Source organism: Podarcis gaigeae (genome assembly GCF_964106915.1).
Source record: "Podarcis gaigeae genome assembly, chromosome: 10".
Lineage (NCBI taxonomy): Eukaryota > Metazoa > Chordata > Lepidosauria > Squamata > Lacertidae > Podarcis > Podarcis gaigeae.
The window spans coordinates 51535568-51561563 of record NC_139686.1 but is presented as its reverse complement, the minus strand read 5'-3'; the positions used below and the strand labels follow the sequence as shown (position 1 = coordinate 51561563).

The following is a 25996-nucleotide window of genomic DNA, read 5'->3' as shown; positions in this document are numbered from 1 at the left end:
CAGAGTATGGAAAGAAGCACCTCTGTGTAGATGGAGAAAGAGACATTGCAAATGTAAAGGTGTGCAATTATATGAATATGGTTACATTTGGGGGGAGATGGCAAATCTGCCGCTGGGCTACAGTGTTCTAAATTGAGTGCTCATGTGATATAGTGTTAGTCTAGATCAAACAAAAAAAATATAGCCACCCATAGAAAAGTGGCGTGTCAGGAAGAAGGCTCTGCTAGAGTCCTTTTCCTTGATGACTACTTTTCTCTTTGAAGGGTTTTTTTTTTAAGGTGGAACGTTTTAATTATCTAAGCATCTACTTGCAGTCTGCTGTGGGACAGCCTACAAACACGTTTACTGCTCTTGCTATTTCTTATAGTTTCCTATAATAAATGGGATTATAGTGTGCATGTTTGTTGGGAAAAGATGTCAGAGCATTCAAATCCTAGTTAGCTAAGGTTTCAAGGAGGTTGCTACTAGACACAGATGGAGCTTTGTTCGTCTTATTTTGTAACTGGCAGAGTGGTTGCTGATTGTGTGCCAACCTGAAAAGGCCTAGAAATTCTCTCCAGGGAATGAGGAAACTATTCTAAATCACTCCAATATGGCACTGGCTAAGGTCTGATGGGACTTGGTAGATAACTCTGGTTTGTACTACACCACGACTGAGATCATGTTTCTATGTTCTCAATGTCTAGAGCAACACCTAGTGTAATCCAGAAAGGAGGAGGAAAATCATCCATCTGTTGACTAATGCATCAGCTGCAGACAAAGAATGGCATAAATGATGTTTTCTCATTGGCCATACCTTACAAAAAGCAGTTCTGATCTCTAATCAGTATAAACATATCAGATTACTTTTTCAAATTGCACAGGCCAGCATTTCCTCTTTTCAAGATGAATTTGACCTTGCTATAATTGAACTTTTCTGTGTTACTGTGATTTCTCCTCAGCTAGGGTGATTGCATTCTGTATTACCTTGAGTTAGTTCTGGTTTTCATTAAGTTATACTATTAGATTAATATTATTGTTCCAACATATTTAAATGTCTCTTACAAGCTCTCTCTTTTTGAACATGTTTGTGCAAAACACTTTATAAATTGTGCCAGTTTTTTCTTGTCACATTTTAGAAGTTTGGTTTGCAAACAATCTGCTTCTGACAGTGGGGTAAAAAGTTTTTTATCTGTTTTTCAACACCAGAAACTGCCATTAAGAATTCCCAAAATTGCTGCTTAACTTGCCTAAACTGTATTTTTTTATGATGCCGGAAAGGAAAACCATAGGGTTTATCAGTTGCCACTTTTTGGATAATATTACTTTTGCTTTTTTTTAAACACAAGCTTGTCTTATCTTCTTCTCTCACAAGAGTTTGCACTAAAGGTTAGCTATTGAATGAGCTTGTATGTGCATACTCTGTCCAAAAGTTGCAGCAGCCTTTCTGACTGTGGCAACAGATGTTTACTACTATGTATTAGTCAGGAGCTGTTTGGGGGAAAGCATGTAGGTCTGTAATTGACTATAATTCAAGTCCAAAGATTGGGTTACGTCCATATGCCTGATGAAAAATGAGTGATTTGCTGGCATGAACCAGTAGCACTCCCTCTCTTCCTCCTTGCAGGGGTGATATTCATGAACACAGCATTTTGACAAGCTCACCTCAGTTAACAGCTCCAGCATAAATTTCATACATATCTCAACAACGAGCATCATCTTTTTAATCTTTGCAATAGAGAATTTTGGCGTGGTACACTGCTTCATCTAGGAGAGGTATTAATGGGCACTTACCTACCTAGTGTGTTTGTATAGGCTGCAATTTAATAAACAGATACCTCTCCAAGCCACATGTACCTGGTTATTCCAAATGTACTGATATCACTACCAACTCTCGGGGGGAGGGGGATTAAAACTCACAGGCTTGCAGGCAAGTAATCGTCCTTTAACATTATCTATATTATCCCATTATTCCAACAGGGTTTGCAGCATGTTCAAGACAGGATCACCTGTAACATTGGTATATAGCCATGGCTAAAACTACCTTGATTGTTCTTTGGACATGCATGAGTGTGACTCCTTGCTCTTTTTTGCAGGGGTGATATTCACAAACATGGCATTTTGACAAGCTCTACGGCATACTAGCACACCATTTGCCTATTTCTACACCACTGCTATGTGGAACAAGGTAGCCTAGACGTAAAATGACCAAAGGCAGCTTGGAATGTTATTGACTACATAAAAATGAGCCACAAAAGTCCTGAGTACGTATCGGGTGTGTGCCTTCACCCCCCACTCCCCTTGACCCTGCTTCCATTCAAGCCTTGCACTAAATACATCACCAAAGATGCAGTATGATTTATTTCATTACTGCAGTGTAACATATTTGCATGAGCTGAAAGCAGGAGGGTTGCAGCTCTCCTTGAAAGAGAGAAAATGTGCTCGCCAAGGTAGATTTCATGCAATGGTTGTTTGCTTCTGGGTGATGAATCAGGCTCAAGGGTTCTTTTAAAAAGAAAACACACACACACACACACACACACGCAAGCCGCTGGGTTTTATGCAGCTTCTGAAGAATGACAAGCAAGCTTGCCAGTAACAGGAGCAAATGCATCACCACCTTCCCTAGCCTGAAAAGGGAAAGGAACGCTGCCTTAAAACTCATTCATTATCTGAGGGACAATCAAATGTGGTGGCATATTGCCGGGGCTGCTTTATTGCCATCATTTAGAAAGGTCAACTGAATTAATCGACTTCTCGCCAAACATACTGTTAAGCTCCCCACTTCCTGACATATTTATGAGAAAGTGACAGGTAGGGAGAAGATGACTTGTCGTTTCTGCTGGGTTTCTTTCCCCCCCTTACACTGCAGAACCAAGATTAACTTTTGGGTTGGAGTTGTCCAGGAAAATAGCTGCTTTGGCAATGGGAAGGGGGATGGGGATGGGAGAAGAAGTTCCCTCCGGTGTTTTACATGGGAAGGAGAGCAGAGGAGGGATCCATTTGAGGAGATATGTGGCTCCTCAGTTGGTTTCAAAACGTGTCCACAAACTGTATAAGGTCTATAACAAATAATTTTTTAAAAACTATTTTTATCATATTATTCAGCTGCTGTCATTTGCCATTTTTCTTTCCCTCATTGTGAAGTGATACCTCTTAACAGATATATTAATGGGAACCTAATAATAATAATAATAATAATAATAATAATAATAATAATAATAATAATATTTCTGCTGTTGTACTTTAATGGCTGTATTATGTTAAGGGATGTAGCAAGTGTTTGCTTACATTAGATATATTAATCTCTCCTTCTCTCTCTATTTTACATACACACACAGGCTAGCCTGACAAGTCAGTTTCCATTACCTACTTTATAGGTAGGTTGTCTTCTGCCTTTATTCTCAAGCAGACCGTTTTGCTGATTCCAAATGGCAATGCTGGTCAAAACGGGGCAGAACTATTAGAAACCAAGGTTTCCCCCCACCCCCTTTTGAAAGAAAACACTTCTGAGCTTTTCTGTGGGGCAGGGGGGAACAGCACAGGGTATATGATAAAGGGTCAGAACTCACAGTGTTCTCCAGTGAAAAATGCACTTGCTGGCATTGTGTTGTGATCCTTTGAATGACCACAGAAGCTTAGACCTCTTCTGGTTAATGCTGTCCTTTTTACCTTGCATATGTCAGTTCCAGCTGCAACAGACATTCCCTACTGGCCTTTCTGACTGTCAGGGTTGTGTGTGTGTGTGTGTGTGTGTGTGTGTTTGCGTGCATGCATAAGTCATTTGCCACAGTCCTTAAAATGTAGTCTGGCAGAAATTCAATAACTGTTTGCGATATTCTCATTCAGCCTTCTTGCTCGGTGGCTTTTAGCTCCCAATGTGACATATAGTGGCATTTTGCTGTAATCCAGCTATTGGAAGCAGGTTAAAAAGGCAGCCCGGCGTCTCATGTAATTGGCTCCCAAACACAGAGGAAGTGTGCTGTTTTATTTTTTGCACTGAAAACCCCGAGAATCGGATTATACATACTGCTTTTTTCATTTTTGTTTTAGCTGAGTAAAACACCCATCTGAGTGAGTGTCCTGCAAAAAATAAAAAATAAATAAAAATGTTTTAGATTAATGAGGATTTGGTGAAGGTGGTGAGACTCTCGGAGCACACAGGGGTTCCTTTGTATTTCTCTCTGAAAGAGTAAAATGTGGAGGAGGGAGGGGAAGAAAGTCTATAAAGGGTTTCAACTAAAGCAGAGAAGAAATGCATATATAGTAAACAGCATCCAAAAAACCCCCCCACAACTTCCGATAAAGAAGGCACTTACCTTGCAAAAAGAGTAGTTTCAGTCCTGGACGCCTCCTGCATATTTGAATCCGTTAGTTCAGGTGACCACATACCGCTGGTGTGATGCTGAGGAGACGGGTCTGGGCACGCAGAGATAGGGCAGGCGATGGTTGTCTCTATAGATCCTGTAATAGGAGGGAAATCTCCGTGCAGCAGGCTCAGATCCTTTTACTTTGAGCAGAGAGCTCTGTGTCGCTGGCTGTCGGAAGCTCACAATCCAATGCTGGAGGGGGAGGAGGAGAGAGAGAGAGAGGAGGGGAGAAAAGAGAGATGCTCGCTAGCTTTTCTTCCTCCTCCTCCTTGTTTCCATGGTGGTTACTGGTGCATCGTTCACCCGATCAGTTGTCACACTGACATGGTGCTGCCTGCTCAGCGGTCATTAATAACTGAATACCCTCCACTCCCCAGAGAGCAGCCAATAGCCGGAGAGTGCCAAGACGTAGCTGCTGGGGTCTGGTTGGTGGAGGCAACCTGTCTGTTAGATGACATTGCTGCTTAGGGTACAAATAAGCGTGGGAAGAGAACCATTCTTGACTTCTCGGCATTCTTTTCCCAGACACCAAAGGAAGAGGCATGATTGGATGCGCTGGGCTGTATGTAATGGGTTTAGGGCAAGGACCGAGAGAGCGTTCAAAGAGCATGATCCAAACTAGGTACTGGTAAATCCCTTCTCAGGCTATACAAGCTCATTAATAAATGAAAAAGCATTCCTCTTTCTCTCTTTTTTTTTTGCAGAGTTGTGATTTACTTGCAACACCTTGCACTGTATTGCAGCTTCCATATGTTCCACCCCCCTTTTAATGCCTAGGTTTTTGCTTCGTACTGACTGGCAGCCAAATCCATCTTTGCTCATTTCCAAATATGGAGTCACTAAGCAAGCAGCCAGAGAATCGGCAGAATTAGTAAGCAGATAGGTACCCACAGAAATGGCGAGTTTTGTTTCTCCTCGTTATGTGTACAGTTCATTGGATAGCTGTAAATCAGCTGGGGGTTTTTTGGGCGATTTTTCTTCTTCTTTAGTTTGTTTCATGCTTTTTCTCCATTTCTAGGCAAAGTAACCTATCAGAAACCTAGTCTGAAAAATTGCAGAAATATAGGACGGGCTCTAAAGATATATTCTTAGTGCAAAATACAAATCTGCATTGGGTTACTTCTAAAAATAGTCGGATTGCAAAATATTGCTTGCAAGTTCCCCAAGAAGTTTTGGTAATCAACAGGTCAAATCTGAGAAAGGGTTGGATTTACTGTACACATTCACGGATATAGCCCAGCTTTTGGGAGGCCACCCTCTAGTGGAATAAAATAAAACTTCTCCTGTGTTTTCCTCAGCATGTCTTGGACAGCCATATGTAATAACAACATTAGGAATTTTCAGTGACTGCAAGCAATGACCTTTTAAATGAAATTAATGGTAAAATACTGTAAGCTACTTCTTGTTTTTGCACGTAACAAACACACATTTAAATATAAAAAGCTGCTGCTTCAGTAAGATGCCATAGTTCCAGTGCTGTATTGTTGTACAGTTTTACTAGCGCTGCAGGGTGTTACAGTCTGACTTCACTGGAAATTTTTTAAGGTGGCTAGTCAATGTTTCACAGTTCGAACTGGTGGTTTTGAGCTGTTAAAATATTATCTAAGATCATTATCTAGGTGCTCATATCTCTTGTATTGCCTTTCTAAATCATTAGTATTAAATATAAGCAATCATGTGTTGCTTTCTGAATTATGTCATTCATTTCTCCCCCCTAAAAGAAAAGAACCCTGTTTAACAGGATAATTCAGAGAAAGCTGTATTATACCAAGCTAGACTATTGGCTCATCTCTGTCAGTATTGGCTACACCGGGTTTCCCAAACTTGGGTCTCCAGCTGTTTTTGGACTGCAACTCCCATCATCCCTGACCACTGGCGAAGCTGCATGCTCTGGCACCGTGGGGGGAGAGCAGACGGGGGTGTGACTAGCGCGTGTCCCAGGGGCGTGGTGCCTGATGCGGTGAGGGGTGTGCGGCGCATGTCCGGGGGAGCAGCTGCAGTGGTATCCCCCTCCGCAATGGTGCCGGGGCGGTGCACTCACCCTGCCCCCCTTTCCTCCGCCACTGCCCCTGACCACTGCTTCTGCTAGCTATGGATGTTGGGAGTTGTAATCCAAAAGCTGCTGGGGAAACCCTGGGCTACACTGATTGGCTGAGGCCTGCCAGAGTTTCAGACAGGAGTCTTTCCAACCTCTACCTGGAGAGTAGAGTGGTTCCACTGAGCTATCTATGGGCCTTCCCTTAATTCTGAGCATGTTTACTCAAAAGTAAGTTCCACTGTGTTCCATGGAGCTTTCTCTCTACAAGTATAGGCTTGCAGTCTTAAGAGTTTTCTTAAAGCAGGCATTTGAAAATCATATTGGCATTGATGCTGATGTAGTGTTTCACTGCCAGAGGTTGTCTCCGTGGTGAACACTGAAATTCCCTCTGCTTGCTTAGGTCTTTCAACACACTTGAATGAAGGATATGGCTTTGGATGCTCAAAGGGAGCTGTTCTGTTGAAGTAAATGGGGAAGCAAGACAGGCAGGAATTATGTGTGTTCAACAGAAGATGCTGGGCCTCTGAAGAACTTTTCTTGCATGCGGGCAGCATTTACTAGATCACACAAACTTTACACCTGTACATGCTAGTATCCTAAGTTAGATATAGTATGCAGTATTTTTGATGGGAGTGTGGGGAGATTGGGAGAGGAATTTCAGGTTGTGCACTTATTAAGTAACTACATAAGTGGTTCATTTTGGTTGATTGCTATGGACTGTATAATTGGAGGTGTAACTAATCAAACCAATTCAAGTACACTCTCATAAGGGGAGTAAGGTGCTGTAATCTAACATTTTAAAGCACTTGGTTGATGAATTACAGGTATACTCCACAACAATTCTAAGCAATATTTAAATAATATACTTTATTCATAGCTGATAAATGTTTTAATTTTCAGTTGGATTATTTTTCAAGGATGCTTTAACAATGTCCCAGAATGCTTGCAAAGCAAAATCATTTTTATAACTGAGACAATTATGATGATTAAGCTTCACTAGAGGTCCTTTTCCTGTTGATTTCACTATGATGATTTGTAGTTTTGAAATAGCAGGGTATTCTATTAAACTGGGTGTATATATATATATATATATATATAGAGAGAGAGAGAGAGAGAGAGAGATATGTAGGTTTGAGTTTGTATTTAGACATATAATTGAAGCGCTGAGTGAGGTCTTCTGGAGGTTTGGTCATCATCAAAAGCAAAGCAATGGAAGAGCTAATTCTAAGAGCAAAAATCCCACCAAAGAAGGATGTTCTTCTCATTATAGGGGATTGGAATGCTAAAGTAGGGAGTCAAGAGATAAAAGGAACAACTGGCAAGTTTGGCCTTGAAGTTCAAAACGAAGCAGGGCAAAGGCTAATAGAGTTCTGCCAAGAGAACAAGCTGGTCATCACAAACACTCTTTTCCAACAACACAAAAGACGACTCTACACATGGACATCACCAGATGGGCAGCATCGAAATCAGATTGATTATATTCTCTGCAGCCAAAGATGGAGAAGCTCTATACAGTCAGCAAAAACAAGACCTGGAGCTGACTGTGGCTCAGATCATCAGCTTCTTATAGCAAAATTCAAGCTTAAACTGAAGAAAGTAGGAAAAACCACTGGGCCGGTAAGATACAATCTAAGTCAAATCCCTTATGAATACACAGTGGAAGTGAGGAACAGGTTTAAGGATTTAGATTTGGTGGACAGAGTGCCTGAAGAACTATGGATGGAGGCTCGTAACATTATACAGGAGGCAGCAACTAAAACCATCCCAATGAAAAGGAAATTTGCACGAAAGCAAAGTGGCTGTCCAACAAGGCCTTACAAATAGCGGGGGAGAGAAGGCAAGCAAAATGCGAGGGAGATAGTGAAAGATACAGGAAATTGAATGCAGATTTCCAAAAAATAGCAAGGAGAGACAAGAAGGCCTTCTTAAACGAGCAATGCAAAGAAATAGAGGAAAACAATAGAATGGGGAAACCCAGAGATCTGTTCAAGAAAATTAGAGATATGAAAGGAACATTTCGTACAAAGATTACCATAATAAAAGACAAAAGTGGAAAGGACCTAACAGAAGCAAAAGACATCAAGAAGAGGTGGCAAGAATACACAGAGAACCTATACCAGAAAGAAATGGATGTCTCGTATATCCCAGGTAGTGTGGTTGCTGGCCTTGAACCAGACATCCTAGAGAGTGAAGTCAAATGGGCCTTAGAAAGCACTGCTAATAACAAGGCCAGTGGAAGTGATGATATTCCAGCTGAACTATTAAAAATTTTAAAAGATGATACTGTTAAGGTGCTACACTCAATATGCTAGCAAATTTGGAAAACTCAGCAGTGGCCAGAGGACTGGAGAAGATCAGTCTACATCCCAATCCCCAAGAAGGGCAGTGCCAAAGAATGCTCTAACTACCACACAATTGCACTCATTTCACACGCTAGCAAGGTTATGCTTAAAATTCTACAAGGCAGGCTAAAGCAGTATGTGGACCGAGAACTCCCAGAAGTGCAAGCTGGATTTCGAAGGGGCAGAGGAACCAGAGGCCAAATTGCAAACATGCGCTGGATTATGGAGAAAGCTAGAGAGTTCCAGAAAGACATCTACTTCTGCTTCATTAACTATGCAAAAGCCTTTGACTGTGTCGACCACAGCAAACTATGGCAAGTTCTTAAAGAAATGGGAGTGCCTGATCACCTCATTTGTCTCCTGAGAAATCTCTATGTGGGACAAGAAGCTACAGTTAGAACTGGATATGGAACAACTGATTGGTTCAAAATTGGGAAAGGAGGACTTCCGGGTTGGCGCCATCGCCGAATGGCGGACTCCCTCCGAGCTCCGGAGGGAGCCGGCTTGGCAGGGGCTGGGTCCTACCGCACCGGCGATGCGGGGACCCTTAAAAACCACGGCCAGAGGAGGCCGTGGACATGGAGACTCGGCTGGCACCGTTAGCGCTCTCCCGACTCGTGAAGGAGCCTTTTTAAAGGCTACGGATCGGGTGCCGGGGAGAAGCGTGGTGCTTTGAGTTCTCTGCTATCCCTGCCGAGCGCAGCCGCATGCCATCCGGCGGAGAGCGCTGACTTCTTCTATTGAAAATTCGGCTCTAAAGAAGAACCCGTGAGTAATTGGAATATGGACTAAAAAAAAGGGGATAAATTTTTAAAATTCGGAGCGAACGGGGGAGGTGGAAAAAAGGAAGTCAGCCCACCCCTAAATTGTAGAAGAGCCAAAACAAAGGACTGGACAACTAAGATCGAGTGTAACCTTATCTTGCCGAATCAGCAACTTCGCGAGGGAAAATTATAAGATTGAGCTGGAGGAGAAAAGTGGAATTGTTTTTTAAAAAAGCAAACCCCCCCCCCCGGAATCCCTGGAGCGATTCGTGAAACTGCCTGGAGAAAAGCGATGGAGGTTTTGACAGCTGTCAAAGAGCTGTCAAAAAGGAAGATTAAAATAGAGATTTTGTTATGAGGACTTTGCCGGTTATATTTGTTATAAATTGAATATAAACTGTTTTAAATATTGGTCAACAAGCTATTTGGTCTGGTGGATGTGATTCTGGAAGGGAACTTTGCTACTGCAATCCACCTAGAGGAGTCGAGGGATATTGCATGTGTTTTTCACAGGAAACTTGAACAGTTGAATGGAACTTTTAATCTCCTGGGAAACTGCAGGAATGGAACATTATTTTGTCTACAGAGGTCTACACACTACAGGAAACAATGGAACTATTTGTTGGAAAATGAAAGGAACATGATGCAATGCTTTGCTCCATGAATAACAAGCCTCTGCAGAGACACTAGAAACTTTTGGAAAAAGAACATTTCTGTGGGAGAACAGAGAAATAAAAAGGAGGAGAATGATTGACAAGAACAAGGAAATAACAAGAACTGGACAGAGCTGGGGGAACATTTGGGATATTCAGGTTTGACAAGCTTATGGATACAAAATTGGAGTTTTTACTCCTGGATATAAAAACCTGGATAGAAGAAATGGGCCCTTAATTGATAGACTCCTTCTACGATTGGACATCCGTAATTAAAGACTGGCAAAGAACCTGAGGGACATAGTGTAATGTGGGAACTCCAGGAAGATATTAGAAGTGGAGGGATAGGTGAAACGCAAAGGGGAAAGAGGGGAGGGAAAATTGGAATCCAAAGGTTGTAAAATTACTATTCATATTTATCTTATTTCCATCTGTACTATGTTTGAAAGGGGGAAACTCGTGGAAGGGTATAGATCGATCTTAGGGGATGGGAATTTGGATAAATTGGGTTATTGATGATGAGTGTAATTTGGGGATAAGAACTTGTTGAATTTAATTGCTTATTTGGAAGATTTGGAACACAAGAGAGGGTAGGGAGGGGAAGTCCTAGTTATTGGCAAAAAGTTTATAGATTGGATTTAATTTGCTTTGATTTGTTTTAATTTGGAAAACCTTAATAAAAATTATTATAAAAAAAAAAAACAAAATTGGGAAAGGAGTACAGCAAGGCTGTATATTGTCTCCCTGCTTATTTAACTTATATGCAGAATTCATCATGCGAAAGGCTGGGCTGGATGAATCCCAAGCCGGAATTAAGATCGCCAGAAGAAATATCAACAACCTCAGATATGCAGATGATACAACCTTGATGGCAGAAAGTGAAGAGGAATTAAAGAAGCTTTTAATGAGGGTGAAAGAGGAGAGCCCAAAATATGGTCTGAAGCTCAACATCAAAAAAACGAAGATTATGGCCACTGGGCCCATCACCTCCTGGCAAATAGAAGGGGAAGAAATGGAGGCAGTGAGAGATTTTACTTTCTTGGGCTCCATGATCACTGAAGATGGTGACAGCAGTCATGAAATTAAAAGACGCCTGCTCCTTGGGAGAAAGGCGATGGCAAACCTAGACAGCATCTTAAAAAGCAGAGACATCACCTTGCCAACAAAGGTCCGTATAGTTAAAGCTATGGTTTTCCCAGTAGTGATGTATGGAAGTGAGAGCTGGACCATAAAGAAGGCTGATCGCCGAAGAATTGATGCTTTTGAATTATGGTGCTGGAGGAAACTCTTGAGAGTCCCATGGACTACAAGAAGATCAAACCTATCCATTCTTAAGGAAATCAGCCCTGAGTGCTCACTGGAAGGACAGATCCTGAAGCTGAGGCTCCAGTACTTTGGCCACCTCATGAGAAGAGAAGACTCCCTGGAAAAGACCCTAATGTTGGGAAAGATGGAGGGCACAAGGAGAAGGGGACAACAGAGGACGAGATGGTTGGACAGTGTTCTGGAAGCTACAAACATGAGTCTGACCAAACTGCGGGAGGCAGTGGAAGATAGGAGTGCCTGGTGTGCTCTGTTCCATGGGGTCACGAAGAGTCAGACACGACTAAACGACTAAACAACAACAACCAAAAATTGAAGGTGAGCTGGTGTGGTGTAGTGGTTAGAGTGTTGGACTAAGACCCAGGAGACAAAGGTTCAAATAAATATATAAATAAGAAGTCCAAGACCCAATTGTGTGCTTGCATCAAACTATCTCAGATTCATCTCATCCATAAAACAATATTAGCGTCTCTCATCAATCAAGCTTTGGCAGCTTGAGTACAGAACTCATCAGGGACCAGTTGCTGACGCCTCCAACATAGAGAAGTTCTAAAACACTTGACTTGACTTGATTAATATTTATGGGTCATCAGCTGTCATTATGTTTGAAAAGGATATTAACTCACCTCTTTTTCAAGGAAACCATTGTAAGCAGGACTGCTTACCATCAACACCAGCACCCGGCCTATCCTAGGAGCTTGGAGATGACCAGTGAGTTAATAGTTTCATTGTTGTCGTTTTGAATATGATAGATATCTGTACTATAGCACAAACTGCTTTGGACAGCAATCCCAGTTTCAGAAGTTTGGCAGGTTATTTGGTATTGATTTACTTACCGTATTTTTCGCCCCATAGGACGCACCGGCCCATAGGACGCACCAAGTTTTTTTGGGGGGAAATAAAGAAAAAAAAATTATTTCCCCCCCAGGCGCTTGTGGGGCCTGCAGCGGAGAGAAGCGCTCTTCTCCCCGCCGCCTGCCTGCAGACCAGGTCCGGGGACAGCGAGAAGACGTGCTGCGCCTCCCAGCTGTTCCCGGAGCTTGCGGGGCAGGCGGCGGGGAGAAGCGCTCTTCTCCCCGCCGCCAGCCTGCAGACCAGGTCCGGGGCCAGCGGGAAGACGCGCTGCGCCTCCCAGCTGTCCCCGGAGCTTGTGGGGCTCGCGTCTCCCCACCGTCAGCCTCCAAACAACATCGGGAGACAGCGGGATGGCGGCGTTCCGCCTCCCCGCTGTTCCCCGACCTTGTGGGGCTGGCGCTGCGGCTCTCCTGAAGCCTGGAGAGCGAGAGGGGTCGGTGCGCACCGACCCCTCTTGCTCTCCAGGCTTTAGCAAAAGCCTGCATTCGCCCCATAGGACGCACACACATTTCCCCTTCATTTTTTGGAGGGGGAAAAGTGCGTCCTATAGGGCGAAAAATACGGTACTTGTTTTTCTAAAAGGTCATGTGGCATTTTGGCTTTTTGAGCTGATGGAAGAAGTTAAATTGAAATATGCTGAAGAGAAATTGCTGAAAGTAGGCTTTGGGTGGGGAACGTGTGACCTTCCAGATGTTTTTTTGGACTCCCGTTCCCATCAGCCTGACCCAGGAATGATGGGAATGGAGTACAACAACATCTAGAGGGATGCTGATTGCCTATCCCTGAAGTAGTTTGTCAAGAGGATGCGAAGTTCATAAATGGCAGGAAGAAGCAGCACAAGAACAAGTGGGCAAATGTCTTCAGCACGTTTTTGCATATGGTTATGATGATTACTCAGTTGCGCTCAAGTTAGAATTCTTGCCAAAGAGCATGCAAAGTCGCTCTTAAAAGAAAACTAAAGATTGAGGTGATTCCTGACAGACAGAAGCTAGGGTAAATGCTGTTGGAGAAATGAAACATATTGAAAATGCTACAGCCTCCCCAGCTTCAAAAGTAGAAAACAAATCCTCTGGGACTGATGTAGAAACACAAAGTGTTTCTTCACCAGTTATTAAATTTTATTATTATAAGACTATAACAACCCTCCTTTACTTTCCTTAAGAGGACACACAAACACACAAACCTTGATTTCTTTTTAAAAGTATGTTAGTTTTCTTTTTCTCCCAACCTGGCAGCAGTGCCATTCCATTGGCTGCAGAGAGAGACCAGGAACTCCTTTCCTTGAACCATTATCATTCCAGCTGGGTGTTATAAGAACTTTATTATAAAGACTACTGCTGGAGTTCGTTTGTTTCCCCCTCCTCTCATTTCCTTTTCCTTTTGTTCAGTGGCTTTTAGACTTCTGCCTGGGGCGGGGGCAGGAACTGTCTCATTACTCATATTTGGAAACCACTCTGGGATCCCTTTTTGGCTGAAGAGCAGAGTCAATATGCTTCACATCACGCATATTCACACATTTAAAATACTACCTATGAATTTTAGCATATTATGTGTCTTACAGCACAATCCTATCCATGTCCACTCAGGAGTACTCCCAGGTCTTTGTGGTCTTTGTATGTGTGTGTTTTAAATTTCCTGATTGCTAAATATATTTCAAGACCATAAATCCCCAACAACATTTCTACATTTAATGCAAATTTGTCTTCCATTGTGTTTATAGTCAGCAATTCAAGTGCAAAGGCTTCACTAAATTCATTTGCTATTGGCCAGTGCTAAAACCCTTAATGGTGAAATAGGAAGCTTGAAGGAAAGAAAAATGGGAAAATAAAGAAAGCTGCACTACAGTGAAGTAAAAACGTCTAATAAAGTAAAAAGGTTTTTTTTTTTACTGTTTTCCTCGAGGATACAATATGTATATGAAATAAAGTTGGAAGGCATCAAAATTATTTAGATGCATAATAGAAAGGCTGTAAAAACACCTAGTACAAATACTGAAATGCACAACTTGCCCCTTGTTTACAGTGGTATGTGGAAAAGTCCTTTCTCCAGACCAGGAATTCAGTCCTAGAAATAATCATAGGGTGGCCCATGCAGAAAATGTAAGGGTTTTTTTGTTTTTGTTTTTGTTTTGCAGCATTCTCAATAAAGAGCTAAATGAAAACATAACCCAGTTTATGTTCCTTCAACTTTCCGGGCATTTAATTTCCTAAAATATAACAGCAGGACTCAAAAGTGACAAAAGGTGAAACAGCGAAACATGCTTATTATATATAGCCTTCTCTTTTACTGAACATTATGGTAGGCTCAGTCAGCTTGTTAGTTCTGTTAATCTGGGGAAGTTATAGGTACATTCAGATTTAGTAGAATAGTAGATTTGTATAGTTGAAAGGGTCATCTAGTCCAACCTACTCCGATACAGGAATCTTTTTGCCCAATGTGGGGCTCAAACCAACCCTGAGCTAAAGAGTCACATGCTCTACCATCTAAGCTATTTGTTTTCAAAATATTTCTCAAATTCTAATATAACCCAGGATGTATATTCAGACCAGTCAGTTGGAATTATTTCAGAGAGATGTTAGCTAACATGGGCTTCTCTTTCCCTGCCAGGAAGAGAATGAGAATATCTGTGATGAGTTCAGCAGCCATGTGCAATTTGAACTTCCCTTATTCACAGAAATTTTATTTATGTACTCGAGGCAGTGTACTTGACTGTCCTCAGTTTTACCCCCACAATGTGGTTAACCACACAGCTACCTACAAAAACTTATGTCCGAGGAACACTGTTATGACTAAAGAGGAACGAGCAAACATTGCTACTTGGGAGTAAACTCTACTCCCAGCAGGTAGGTGCGTGGCGAATTTGCCAACTGCAGTTTTAGGTAAACAGCAGCCCCCCCCCAGCCTTTGGGAAACCATGTTTTGCTACTGGTACTAATGCTGCAGCTGTCATTAGAGCATGATGAAGAGTCATAGCTCAGAGACAGGGTATCTGCCTTGCATGCAGAAGGTTGCCAGTTCAATCCCAGGCATCTGTATCCTTTATAGGGCTGGGTTTGTCCCATGTGAAACACTGGCAGTCACGTACTGAACTAGATTGACCAATAGCCTAATGCAGAACAAGGCAGCACCATATATTCCTAGCATATTTCTCATTACGTTAAGTAGAGGAGAAGGCTGAACCTTGTTATAAAGTTTGAAGGTGCTTATGTGGACATAAACCAGTGCATACTTCTTTAGTTTGAAAGACTGGAAGGTTTTACATGAACGACTTTTATTCGCCAGAATGAATAGAAGTACTGTATCAAAACTCTGTCCTGTCCCCCGCCTCCCGTCCAAAGGAAAGTTGACACTTAAATTTTAAGCAATAAGAAAAAAATATCTCCCCCCTCATTTTTAAAAAACTGACCATATTATAGAACTTTCATTTTTTCCTTAGTCTTTTACAAGGTATTTCTGTAAATGTGTGAGAGTCCTCTTTATAGGATATTTAATTTAAAAAGCCAGTAAACCTGAATATTATTGCAGTGTACATCATTGGGGGAAAAAGAGAAAAAAAGAGAACAAGCTGTTGTTAGTTTATATTGAGTATTACCTTACTATATACCCTTACGTTGTTTGTGTTTTTTAAATCAGGGCTAAGTCTTAAAAGGACAGAATTACTTTTTATGCAAATGCTGCAAATGCTTCTTTGCTTTTCCTCCATAACTTGGAGAAGGTACATACAGTGGTGTTGAAATCAAACCTTGTCAGAGGAATGTGCCACTCTCCAGGCACCCGGCTGATTTCCTTGTTGACCTCCCCGTCTGCAACTCCCGGCAGGATACAGGCGAGGTCTCTTATCGGCGATCCTTCTCAAACGTGAGAAGAACACACCACTCCTTCCCTCTCCTCCCTGCTATCCCCAGGGAGGGGAAAGAGACAGACAGAAATGTATTTACATGCCTTTATTTCTGTCTTTTGCAGCAGTACAGAGAAACATGTCTGCACTCTCTTAACACCAACAGAGAGAGAGACATATAGACTCCACCCATGTACTTCCAGTACATGTCAGATGACACACTGAGCTAACATCCGGTGCTCAGTACAATGAATGGACTGCCCCTTTCTTCCCACGGTAACAGTCACAAACATCAACATCCTGTTTCCAGCCATCTGCAGCTGCTGCTCGCTGCTGCATTGCTCCTTTTTCGTAACATACTCCCCCAAAAGAATCAATGCGTGCTGCGAGCAAAGCGTGATCCAGAGAAGAAAACAAACAGTTGTTATACATATAACATTCCCCTGTTGTTTCAGTTCCACCCTTGGAACTACCCGCCACTGGTTTCCCCAGTGTACCTCTCTGGTTGTGTGACTTCCAAGGAATGAGTGCATCTGCATTACCTTGGCTAGCAACTCTCTGTTGTGTCTTTGTCTCTGACTTAGACACAGCTTCAACCTTGGGTTAAGAACTTAATTCATTCCGGAGGTCTGTTCTTAACCTGAAACTGTTCTTAACCTGAAGCACCACTTTAGCTAATGGGGCCTCCTGCTTCCGCTTCGCCGCTGGAGCACGATTTCTGTTCTTATCCTGAATCAAAGTTCTTAACCCGAGGTACTATTTCTGGGTTAGCAGAGTCTGTAACCTGAAGCGTCTGTAACCTGAAGCGTATGTAACCTGAGGTACCACCGTACTTGGAGAATGAAGCACCGGAATAAACTGGTTTTAGTCATGTCGGTTGAGAGTTCTGGATTTTAATGAAGATGGGGCCCTGAAACAAAGCGTTGCTGTGTGGAATGCTTCTGTTTAGGCTTCTAGCTTCTCTGCTCCATTCCATTCTTCTTCCTCACCTCTCCCTTTCAATTGTCAACCAGCATTCTGCAGCCACCGAGAAGGCTCGCTCCTCATTTAACTGTTCTGGGCTTGTTTTGGCAGGGACGTGGGTGGCGCTGTGGTTTCAACCGCTGAGCTTCTTGGGCTTGCTGATCGAAAGATCAGCAATTTGAATCTATGTGACAGGGTGAGCTCCCGTTGCTATGTCCCAACTTCTGCCAACCTAACAGTTTGAAAGCACACCAGTACAAGTAGACAAATAGGCACTGCTGTGGCGGGAAGGTAAACAGCGTTTCTGTGTGCTCTGGCACTCATCACAGTCTCCCGTTGTGCCAGAAGTGGTTTATTCATGCTGGCCACATGACCTGGAAAGCTATCTGTGGTCAAACGCTGGCTCCCTTGGCCTGAAAAGCGAGATGTGTTTCACACTCCATAGTCGTCTTTGACTGGACTCAACCATCCAGGGGTCCTTTACTTTTTTACCTTTACCTCTCCTTTTGGTTCCCATGTCTTATTGTTTAGTAGAGCAGTTATGAGTATCCATTTCCATCTACCTTATTTTATTTTTCCATTGATGACTATGAACAGCTCCATGCAGTACTCTTGTATGTTAGCGGTGTGCTTTTGTCTGCATAAACTTGAGTCAGTATGAGTGTGTAGACAGATGCCATTGACTATCAAATTTGAGACTCAGCATCATGGGCTTAGCCAGGGAGGTTCAGGGGTGTGCAGCTGCCCCCTCCTAAATCAAGTAAATAAATAGAAATACTTCACCAACTTGACCAATTGTATTTCAGATAACTCGGTTATGCCCCAACATAATGCCTGCCCCCCCCTAAAATAAATCTTGGCTTCACCCATGCACAGCATATTATTTTGTTTCAGTGATGTTCACATTCACTTATTGAAAGAACAACAGCAGAAAAAAGGAATAGATGAATGGCAGGATTTGCTCTGCTACTTATGAATGAAATTCTAGCGCCTTTTCTACAGTTCCTGTTGGCAAAGATAAGCTTTGGTTATAATTAGGTGCATAATTTACCAGCATGTACAGTGTACACATGCACACAAACATTTTAGACACTGCAGCTGTGATCATTAAGGTATTTAAACTTACTGTGGACTGAAATCCCAAACTGCTGCAAAACAACACATTAAACATCACATAAATAGAAACCTCAGTGTTTTGACTTTCCCAACCTAGTTAATCATTTGCTTTTCCCTAGGCTGAACTTGACTGAATGCTGTGATGGGGGTGGCATATGGCTGGTCAAAGTTACTAGATTGTTCTATTTTAGGAATGGAAGCAAGTAGTAAAAATGTGTCCCTTTTCCACCCTGAGCCGATATACCAAAATACTTAGAACTTTAGTACTTAGCACCGTGGGGTTTTTTTATTTTCTTTTTTTTCTTTTTGAGAGTGGGGGCGGGGGGAAAGAGAAAAGTAAAAGATAACATAATAGCTGCCTTTAAATATCTGAAGGGCAGTTACATAGATGACAGAGCAAATTTCTGATATGAATAAACATTAGGAAGTATTTCTGATGCAAGCTGTTTAATAGGGGAACCGACTATCTGAGAATGTGGTGGACTTCCTTAAAGGTTTAATTTTTTTTTATTCAAACAAACAAACAAACAAACAAACAAACAAACAAACATCAAGCTAAAATTAAGAATAAAAACAGTTATAAAAGGAGGAAGAATAAAATTTCAAAATAATAAAATAATCATGATAATCTGCCCTATGCTTTTAACTGGTAATAAGGCTTAATAATAAGATTTATAAATTTCCACAATGGTTGTATTCATTTCAGAACAATTGCTGCCTTTTGGATCAATGCCCGCCCCCTTCCAAGTGTTGGAAAGACATATTCTTTCCTTAGCAGTATAGCCTAATTCAGCCATCAATCAGAGTTCCTGATTCTGTGGAGGTAGCCATGTACATGTTTGCATGCATTAACCTCCTTCAAATGGAAGCCAATCATGCGCCAGCCAAAGACATGGGCAGCATTACATTGGCATCTAGGCAGTGTGGCCATTCCATGTGGATCACCCTTCACATATCCATTCTTACCCAAGAATGTATGAATAAGGCTTTTCTTTTGTAGACCAGGTTGGAATCACACCAGTATCTAGACCTGGAAAATCTACACGCTCAGTGTCTGTAAGTCAGTGGCTAAGTGGTTGGGAACGCAATAGCAGTTTCCACCTAGGAATCAATGGAAATCATTGACTCGTTATGTGAACGCTCCCCCAACAAACGGTTCCCTGATAACCCATTGTTCAGATAGTGAGACCTGTGTATGCAAGTTTAGCACATTATTTACATTTAAAAAAATATTTAGCCCACCTTTCAGGGTGCACTGTCCTCAGAAGGCAACTCAAAAACAGCTTTCCCTAATCTGGTACCCTCCAACTCTCATCATCCCTGACCATTGGCCATGCTGGCTGGGGCTAATGGGAGCTTTAGTCCACATCACCTGGAGGGTTCCAGGTTAGGAAAAGCTGCTCCAAAACAGCAGCTTGCCATACGTTTTATTATGTACATACTAAAACATGTAAATCACATTGAAATGTAATGCCAAGGGATACGTATGATGAGGGGTGTTCTACAACAAGCAGACATTACTGTCGATGTGATTGATGTAGTTGTCTGAAATTTGCCGTGATGAAAGAGAAGAGAACCACATCTCTGTTGAGAAAGCAGTACACAATGGCATCAAGTAGTCTAGTCTCTGCCGATAAAATGTAAACAAGACCCTCAAAGGTGCAAAGAAACCACTTCAGGTATTCTGTACTCACTCTGTTTATTCACAATTGTGTGGTTGCTACTTGAGAGACAATGACAAATTTCAGTTGCCTCTCCTGAGTGCAGCAGTCTTTTCAGTGCTCATAGTTCCAAAGAGCTGTTTGTATGGACTAGGGGCCGCATTTAAACCCAGATGTTGGGGAGATATGCAGCAAGCTTCTGTCTTTGTTTTCCTGTTGCTTCATCAGTACAGCAGGACCAGCCTTTAGGTATCAGCTGGGTACCCTGTACCTCGGGTTAAGAACTTAATTTGTTTTGGAGATCCATTCTTAACCTGAAACTGTTCTTAACCTGAGGTACCACTTTAGCTAATGGGGCCTCCCGCTGCCACTGCGCCGTTGCCGCACGATTTCTGTTCTCATCCTGAAGCAAAGTTCTTAACCCGAGGTACTATTTCTGGGTTAGCGGAGTCTGTAACCTGAAGCGTCTGTAACCCGAGGTACCACTGTAGGTGCATGGACTTCAGCCATGTCCATCGATGCTGATCGAATGATGCTAGCTGGCTCTTGCTGCTTACTTTCAGGTAAGACTAAATTCAGAGCTGTGAAGGGGATCCAAAATCTGTATTTGTCATTGTCTTGGTCCACAAATCCATAGACATGTAATAACTAGAGACTTACAGACATTGTTGAACATTCTGGGTTCATTTGGGAAATATCGTTTGTCTCTGCCAGGGCAAAAGTGACAGTTGTCTTGAGGGTTTGTGTGATAAGCATTTTGTCTAGCTGTGAATGGATATCCCTCTCAGCCAGGCCCCCCAACAAACCAGAAGCTAATTTCTGATATCAGACTAAGATTGTGCAATACCATAATCATGGGTTTACTTTGCTTTCTATGATGCCATAGTTTATACAGTGCCATTGATATTACAATTAAGTATTAAGACCACCCTGTTCGTGACAATTCAGAACAAAAGATTGATGCTGAACTTGGGTGACAGTAATTTCTGGTAATGGCCAAAACGGGCTTAGATTTCATTTGTATTCAAGCTTATTTGCTTACATCTGAAAGCCGACTTAGCTTCATGCTTGTACATATCTGATACACCAAACGGAGCAATAAATCTTTAAAAGATATAAATGTTTACAGTAGCAACACAACTTGCAAATAGAATTTTTAATGCGTGTTTTTAATTTGCTCTTTTTATTTGAAAACCATAAATAGTGCAAATTGTCTTTGAGTCAAATGATATCATCCATTTAGAAGAAGATAGATTATATATTTCAGTGAAACGGCAATATCTTCTGCTGGGGAAGAAATAAAAAGATTTATGCATCTGTGTAATTTCTGCAGATTACTATGTTTAGTAAAAGTTCATTTTAGCAAGAGGAGAGAAGAGTTTCGCTTCACCAATTATTTTGTTTAGGTCCTACCAAACTAAGGGCTGTTAAATATATTATAATCCTATAAGTGGTGGACTCAAATTTCAGTGATGCCTTGTGAGATGCCAAAATTCTGTACCCCCTACCTCTTGCCTTGGACTTCATAGTTGCAATGCCTGCACCTGGTGTGACCATACCAGTCATGTTCCCAATAATAATAATAATAATAATAATAATAATAATAATAATTTTTTATTTATACTCCACCCATCTGACTAGGTTACCCCAGCCACTCTGGGCAGCTCCCTGCAAAATATTTTTTTAAAACCCCCTCAAACATCAGATCCACTTGTGATCTTGTGTGTTTCAGAACTGCAACACAATTGGACTGAAAATTGGTACCCAGTCATAGCTTAATGTGTTACTACACTTGCTTGGAACAGGTATCTCTATTCACATTAGCAAACTAGTTCTCTGTGTTCAGTGAATAAGCCCTTCCAAAATGACTAGAGGGGGAAATAGCTCAAGCGCTAGGGGAACTTTCCCCCATTTCAAGCCTGGCTCTATTTGCCAGAGAACTCTCAGGTCAATTAGCCAGGTTAGAGCTGGCCTAGAAACTAGCATGTTTTCCAAAATACACACAGCGCATCAGGATAGTGAAGTTACCTCGTAAGGTAGCCTGGGGAGCAACAGAGAAAATGAGTTTTATTAAGATAGTAAAACACAATGGCAACTTGATCATTAATGTGAAGCATGTCCCATAGATGGAAGGGTAAAGATGGAATGGCAACTGAGACAGTGGCAAGCCAAAGAGGCGGTGTGGTGCTACTTTGGCAGTGGGAGGGGGCAAGGATAGAGTTGGTGGTGGGGAATGGGAAGGGTGGTAGAACCAGAAGTAGAGTGAGGTGTGCCCTCCCTTCCTTATGTTCTGTATGAAGCTGAAGAAGGTAGAGTGGGGAACCTTGGCATTAGGCTAAGTCCAAAAGGTAAGAGAAGAGACTTTCCTGGCTGTGGGGTTGCCATATTAGGCACAGTCTACTGGAACTGTGGGACGCAGGTGGCGCTGTGGGTTAAACCACAGAGCCTAGGACTGGCCGATCGGAAGGTCGACGGTTCGAATCCCTGCGATGGGGTGAGCTCCCGTTACTCAGTCCCTGCTCCTGCCAACCTAGCAGTTTGAAAGCACGTCAAAGTGCAAGTAGATAAATAGTACTGCTCCAGCGGGAAGGTAAACGGCGTTTCTGTGCGCTGCTCTGGTTCGCCAGAAGTGGGTTAGTTATGCTGACCACATGTACACCAGCTCCCTCGGCCGATAAAGCGAGATGAGCGCCGCAACCCCAGAGTCAGTCACGACTGGACCTATTGGTCAGGGGTCCCTTTCCTTTACCTTTACTGGAACTTTGAGTCCCCAAAAAGTTGTGCTCTCAGTCTCAGGTTACATCTCCCTTAGCAAGTTTCAGTTCCTTGGGCCTTTTAAATAAATGCTGTGTTTTATCTTGTGAACTGCCCTGAGATCTTAGGATGAAGAGCAGCATATAAATCTTCATCATCATTATCAATCATCATTTAAGTTTTATTTCTCTTTCAGTTATACCCTTGGCACAGAAAAACGAATAATTGTTTCTTTTTTATTTATGTAACTTGTTCCAGTATTGCTTCTGCATGGGAGTGGCCTACTGGCAAACCGTTTGCAACCCTATTGTTTTAGGAAAATAAAACACTGAAGGAAAGCGCCAACTATCGTAGCTGGTTAAGTACATTCAACTAAAACTTTTCTCATATTTCAAGATGTTTTTCTTTTCCTTTCTCCCCTTATCTCCGTTTTACAGGAGTCTGGGTAAACAGGTGATATAGGATGCAAAGTTTTGGGTATTGCTTCATTGAGGTTTTCAACAAATTGCTAAAATTGCTGCCGGCTAATCACATGTAACCAAGGCAGAATGCTTCTCGCACACTTCTGTTTGCATCTCACAAGCTGTCAGCGATACCACGTTCCCTCAGCCTCACTGGTATAAACACACAGGTTTATGTGCCTGTGCTTCTTTAATTTTCCACTGCCACAAATTTACTCAGAATGCTTTGAAAGCCTCCTGGTAGCATCCATTGTAGTCTTAGGCATGAGATGGGCACCAACACTAGAGACAGGATGAGCTTTAAACTAAGATTATAGGGATAAACAAGGGAATACTCACATATTGGGTTCTTAAAGTGTTTGTTCACAGTTTCTGAAGACCCAAGAGACACTGCGTCTGACACCAGCCTCGTAAGTGGCTTTTGCTTCAGACCAAATCCCCATAACCTCTGCCTTAGCTAGCTACTTCCACAACTCAGTCCAGCCACAGTGGACAGTCTGCCTCTGAACCCCAAAGCTCTTCTGGTTGAACTTCCAGATGCTGGCACAGTTGAGCCCAATTGTGTGACCCTAGGTGGCGCTGTGGGTTAAAGCCTCAGTGCCTAGGACTTGCCGATCGAAAGGTCGGCGGTGCGCTCCCGCTGCTCGGTCCCAGCGCCTGCCAACCTAGCAGTTCGAAAGCACCTCCGGGTGCAAGTAGATAAATAGGGACCGCTTACCAGCGGGAAGGTAAACGGCGTTTCCGTGTGCGGCTCTGGCTCGCCAGAGCAGCGATGTCACGCTGGCCACGTGACCCGGAAGTGTCTTCGGACAGCGCTGGCCCCTGGCCTCTTGAGTGAGATGGGCGCACAACCCCAGAGTCTGTCAAGACTGGCCCGTACGGGCAGGGGTACCTTTACCTTTACCTCTTGCAAGACAGGGTAACCTCTCAGATGAACTCAACCACTAGCTCCCTTATTCTGATAATCACCAAGCAATCCTCACCCCACCCCAGCTATTCTCTGGGCATATTCCTCAGCCACCTCTCTTCAGACCTAAAATTCCTACATTGCAGGGGGTTGGCCTAGAACTAGATGACCCTGTGTGTTTTATTCTAGGATACCACAAGTGCAATCCTTGGAAGAGGGTAGAATTTAAGTCAGGTTTTATTTATGTGAATACCATAAACACTCCTGCAGGCCGTAGGCTTTGTGACTTGCTTGGTGTCCTAATGAAAACATACATATCAGGTTGCATAGTTCTTGGGGATTGAGGGTGGATCAATTCATCTAGATCAGTGAAGACAGTGAGTACCATCTGTTGATATTGCAAGAGATCACACCACTTTCTTGTTAATCAATTCTCCAATAAATTCCGTTGATCTAAATGGTTGATGTGAACAGCATCATAGTTCCTCATGTTGCAGAAACAGGCACATGCATCTAAGAACTTGATTGGGGCATGGTTCCCATGGTTCCCAGACATATGCAAATGTGTGTTTAAAGGTGCTTTTATGACCCGTGTCCTTTACATATCACTGAGAGAAACACTGTTGTAGTAATCATAAGTGCTACCCTGTGTTGTGGGTGGGCCATCATATATCTTAAAATGTGGAGAGGGGGAGAGATCATGATTGATTAAAAAAAGACATGCATCTTAGCAGAAAACACCTATAACTTGGCTGAAATATTTATAGGAGGAAACTAGACATATCTGCACTATAAACATAAAGAAAAAGTGGAAATACTTAAAAGTGTTAAATGTGGCGCTGGAGGGAAACAATTAAAAGTAATGAATGGGAGGTTGGTTAGGCTGAAACAAAGCAGAATATCAGGAGGGAAAAAAATCTTTCTGAGAATGGGTTGCATTAAACTGTGAAGTAATCTCCCCAGGGGAGTAGTAAAAGCCACATGGTTTAGCACATTAAATAAGTCACTAACAAAACTCTAGGAATTTCACTATAAGGTATGAGGTTGCTAACAAGAAGATCAGCTACATTACATGCTCGACCCATTTTTCTTCCAGTAAAAGTTGTGGCACTGTTTTAAGCGTGTGTTTTTTTAAATAAAAATAAAATAAGGCTTGCTTTCTTGCTTGCTTTGAGATGGGCTTCCCCCTTTTTATGATATTAGAAAAGAGTAAGGTTTGATTTCATATTGCCAGCGTGAGGTCCTCTGGCGGATGAGGGAAGGAGTAGTCTTTTCCAGAGACTCCCCAGATTTTCCTCTTACCTTGACGAAGCAAGTCAGATCACTCTTTCTCATGTGTTCCTTTCATCTAGGCTTCTTGCTTCTTTTTTACTTCTTACCTTGGACCCATCTTCACTTCCTCCTGCCTTCTGCTCCTTGGAATCCTACCTTCCAAAAAACAAAACAAAAACCCAAACCTTTTTTTAAAAAAATCATTGTGGCGATCACACAGGGTCCCCAGATGTTTAATGGTCTATTGATCCCTGTGCCACCACTGTGCTCCCTTCCCTGCTGCCCCCAACCCGTTACTCTCGGGTAAAACACTGAGTCCAGACAGTTGTTAAAAGTGAATCAAATAAGTTTATTTTATAAATATTAACAAGTTTATGGTTTCTCGGATAATATTCCTGTCAGTATCTTAACTTTAGTTTCTTTACTGGCCTATATCTTCCTAATACCTTCTGACTGATTAGCTCAACTTTTTGACTCACTCTTCTTAACAAATTCTCTCTCACTCTCACATCAGACTAGTCCAACCCACAGACTTATCCTCTCTGTCTCTTCTGACTCCAGACTGTCTTCTCAACAACTCTAACTCTAACACTAACTCCTCCCCTTGGGTTCCCATTGGTTAGTCATTTTACAATTAGTTAACCCTTTCCTTATGAACCCAGTATGATGTCACACACCTAGGAGGGCAAACGCCACAATC

The 25996-nt window shown here is 42.4% G+C and overlaps 2 protein-coding genes and 1 long non-coding RNA gene across 5 annotated transcripts in view; 2 read left to right on the top strand and 1 right to left on the bottom strand.

Annotated features, from left to right (window-relative positions):
* Positions 1–4728, bottom strand: part of LRRN3 (leucine rich repeat neuronal 3) — a 45122-nt gene extending 40394 nt beyond the window's left edge. For both annotated transcript variants that reach the window (XM_083699633.1, XM_083699632.1), the window contains exon 1: positions 4299–4728. The gene's annotated coding sequence lies outside the window, so the exon portion shown is untranslated. The remainder of the gene's footprint in view (positions 1–4298) is intronic.
* The window catches only part of LOC310825745, an 835366-nt gene that overhangs the window by 194987 nt on the left and 614383 nt on the right, over positions 1–25996 (top strand). The gene's annotated exons all lie outside the window — the stretch shown is intronic.
* The window catches only part of IMMP2L (inner mitochondrial membrane peptidase subunit 2), a 456796-nt gene that overhangs the window by 197439 nt on the left and 233361 nt on the right, over positions 1–25996 (top strand). The window lies entirely within an intron of this gene.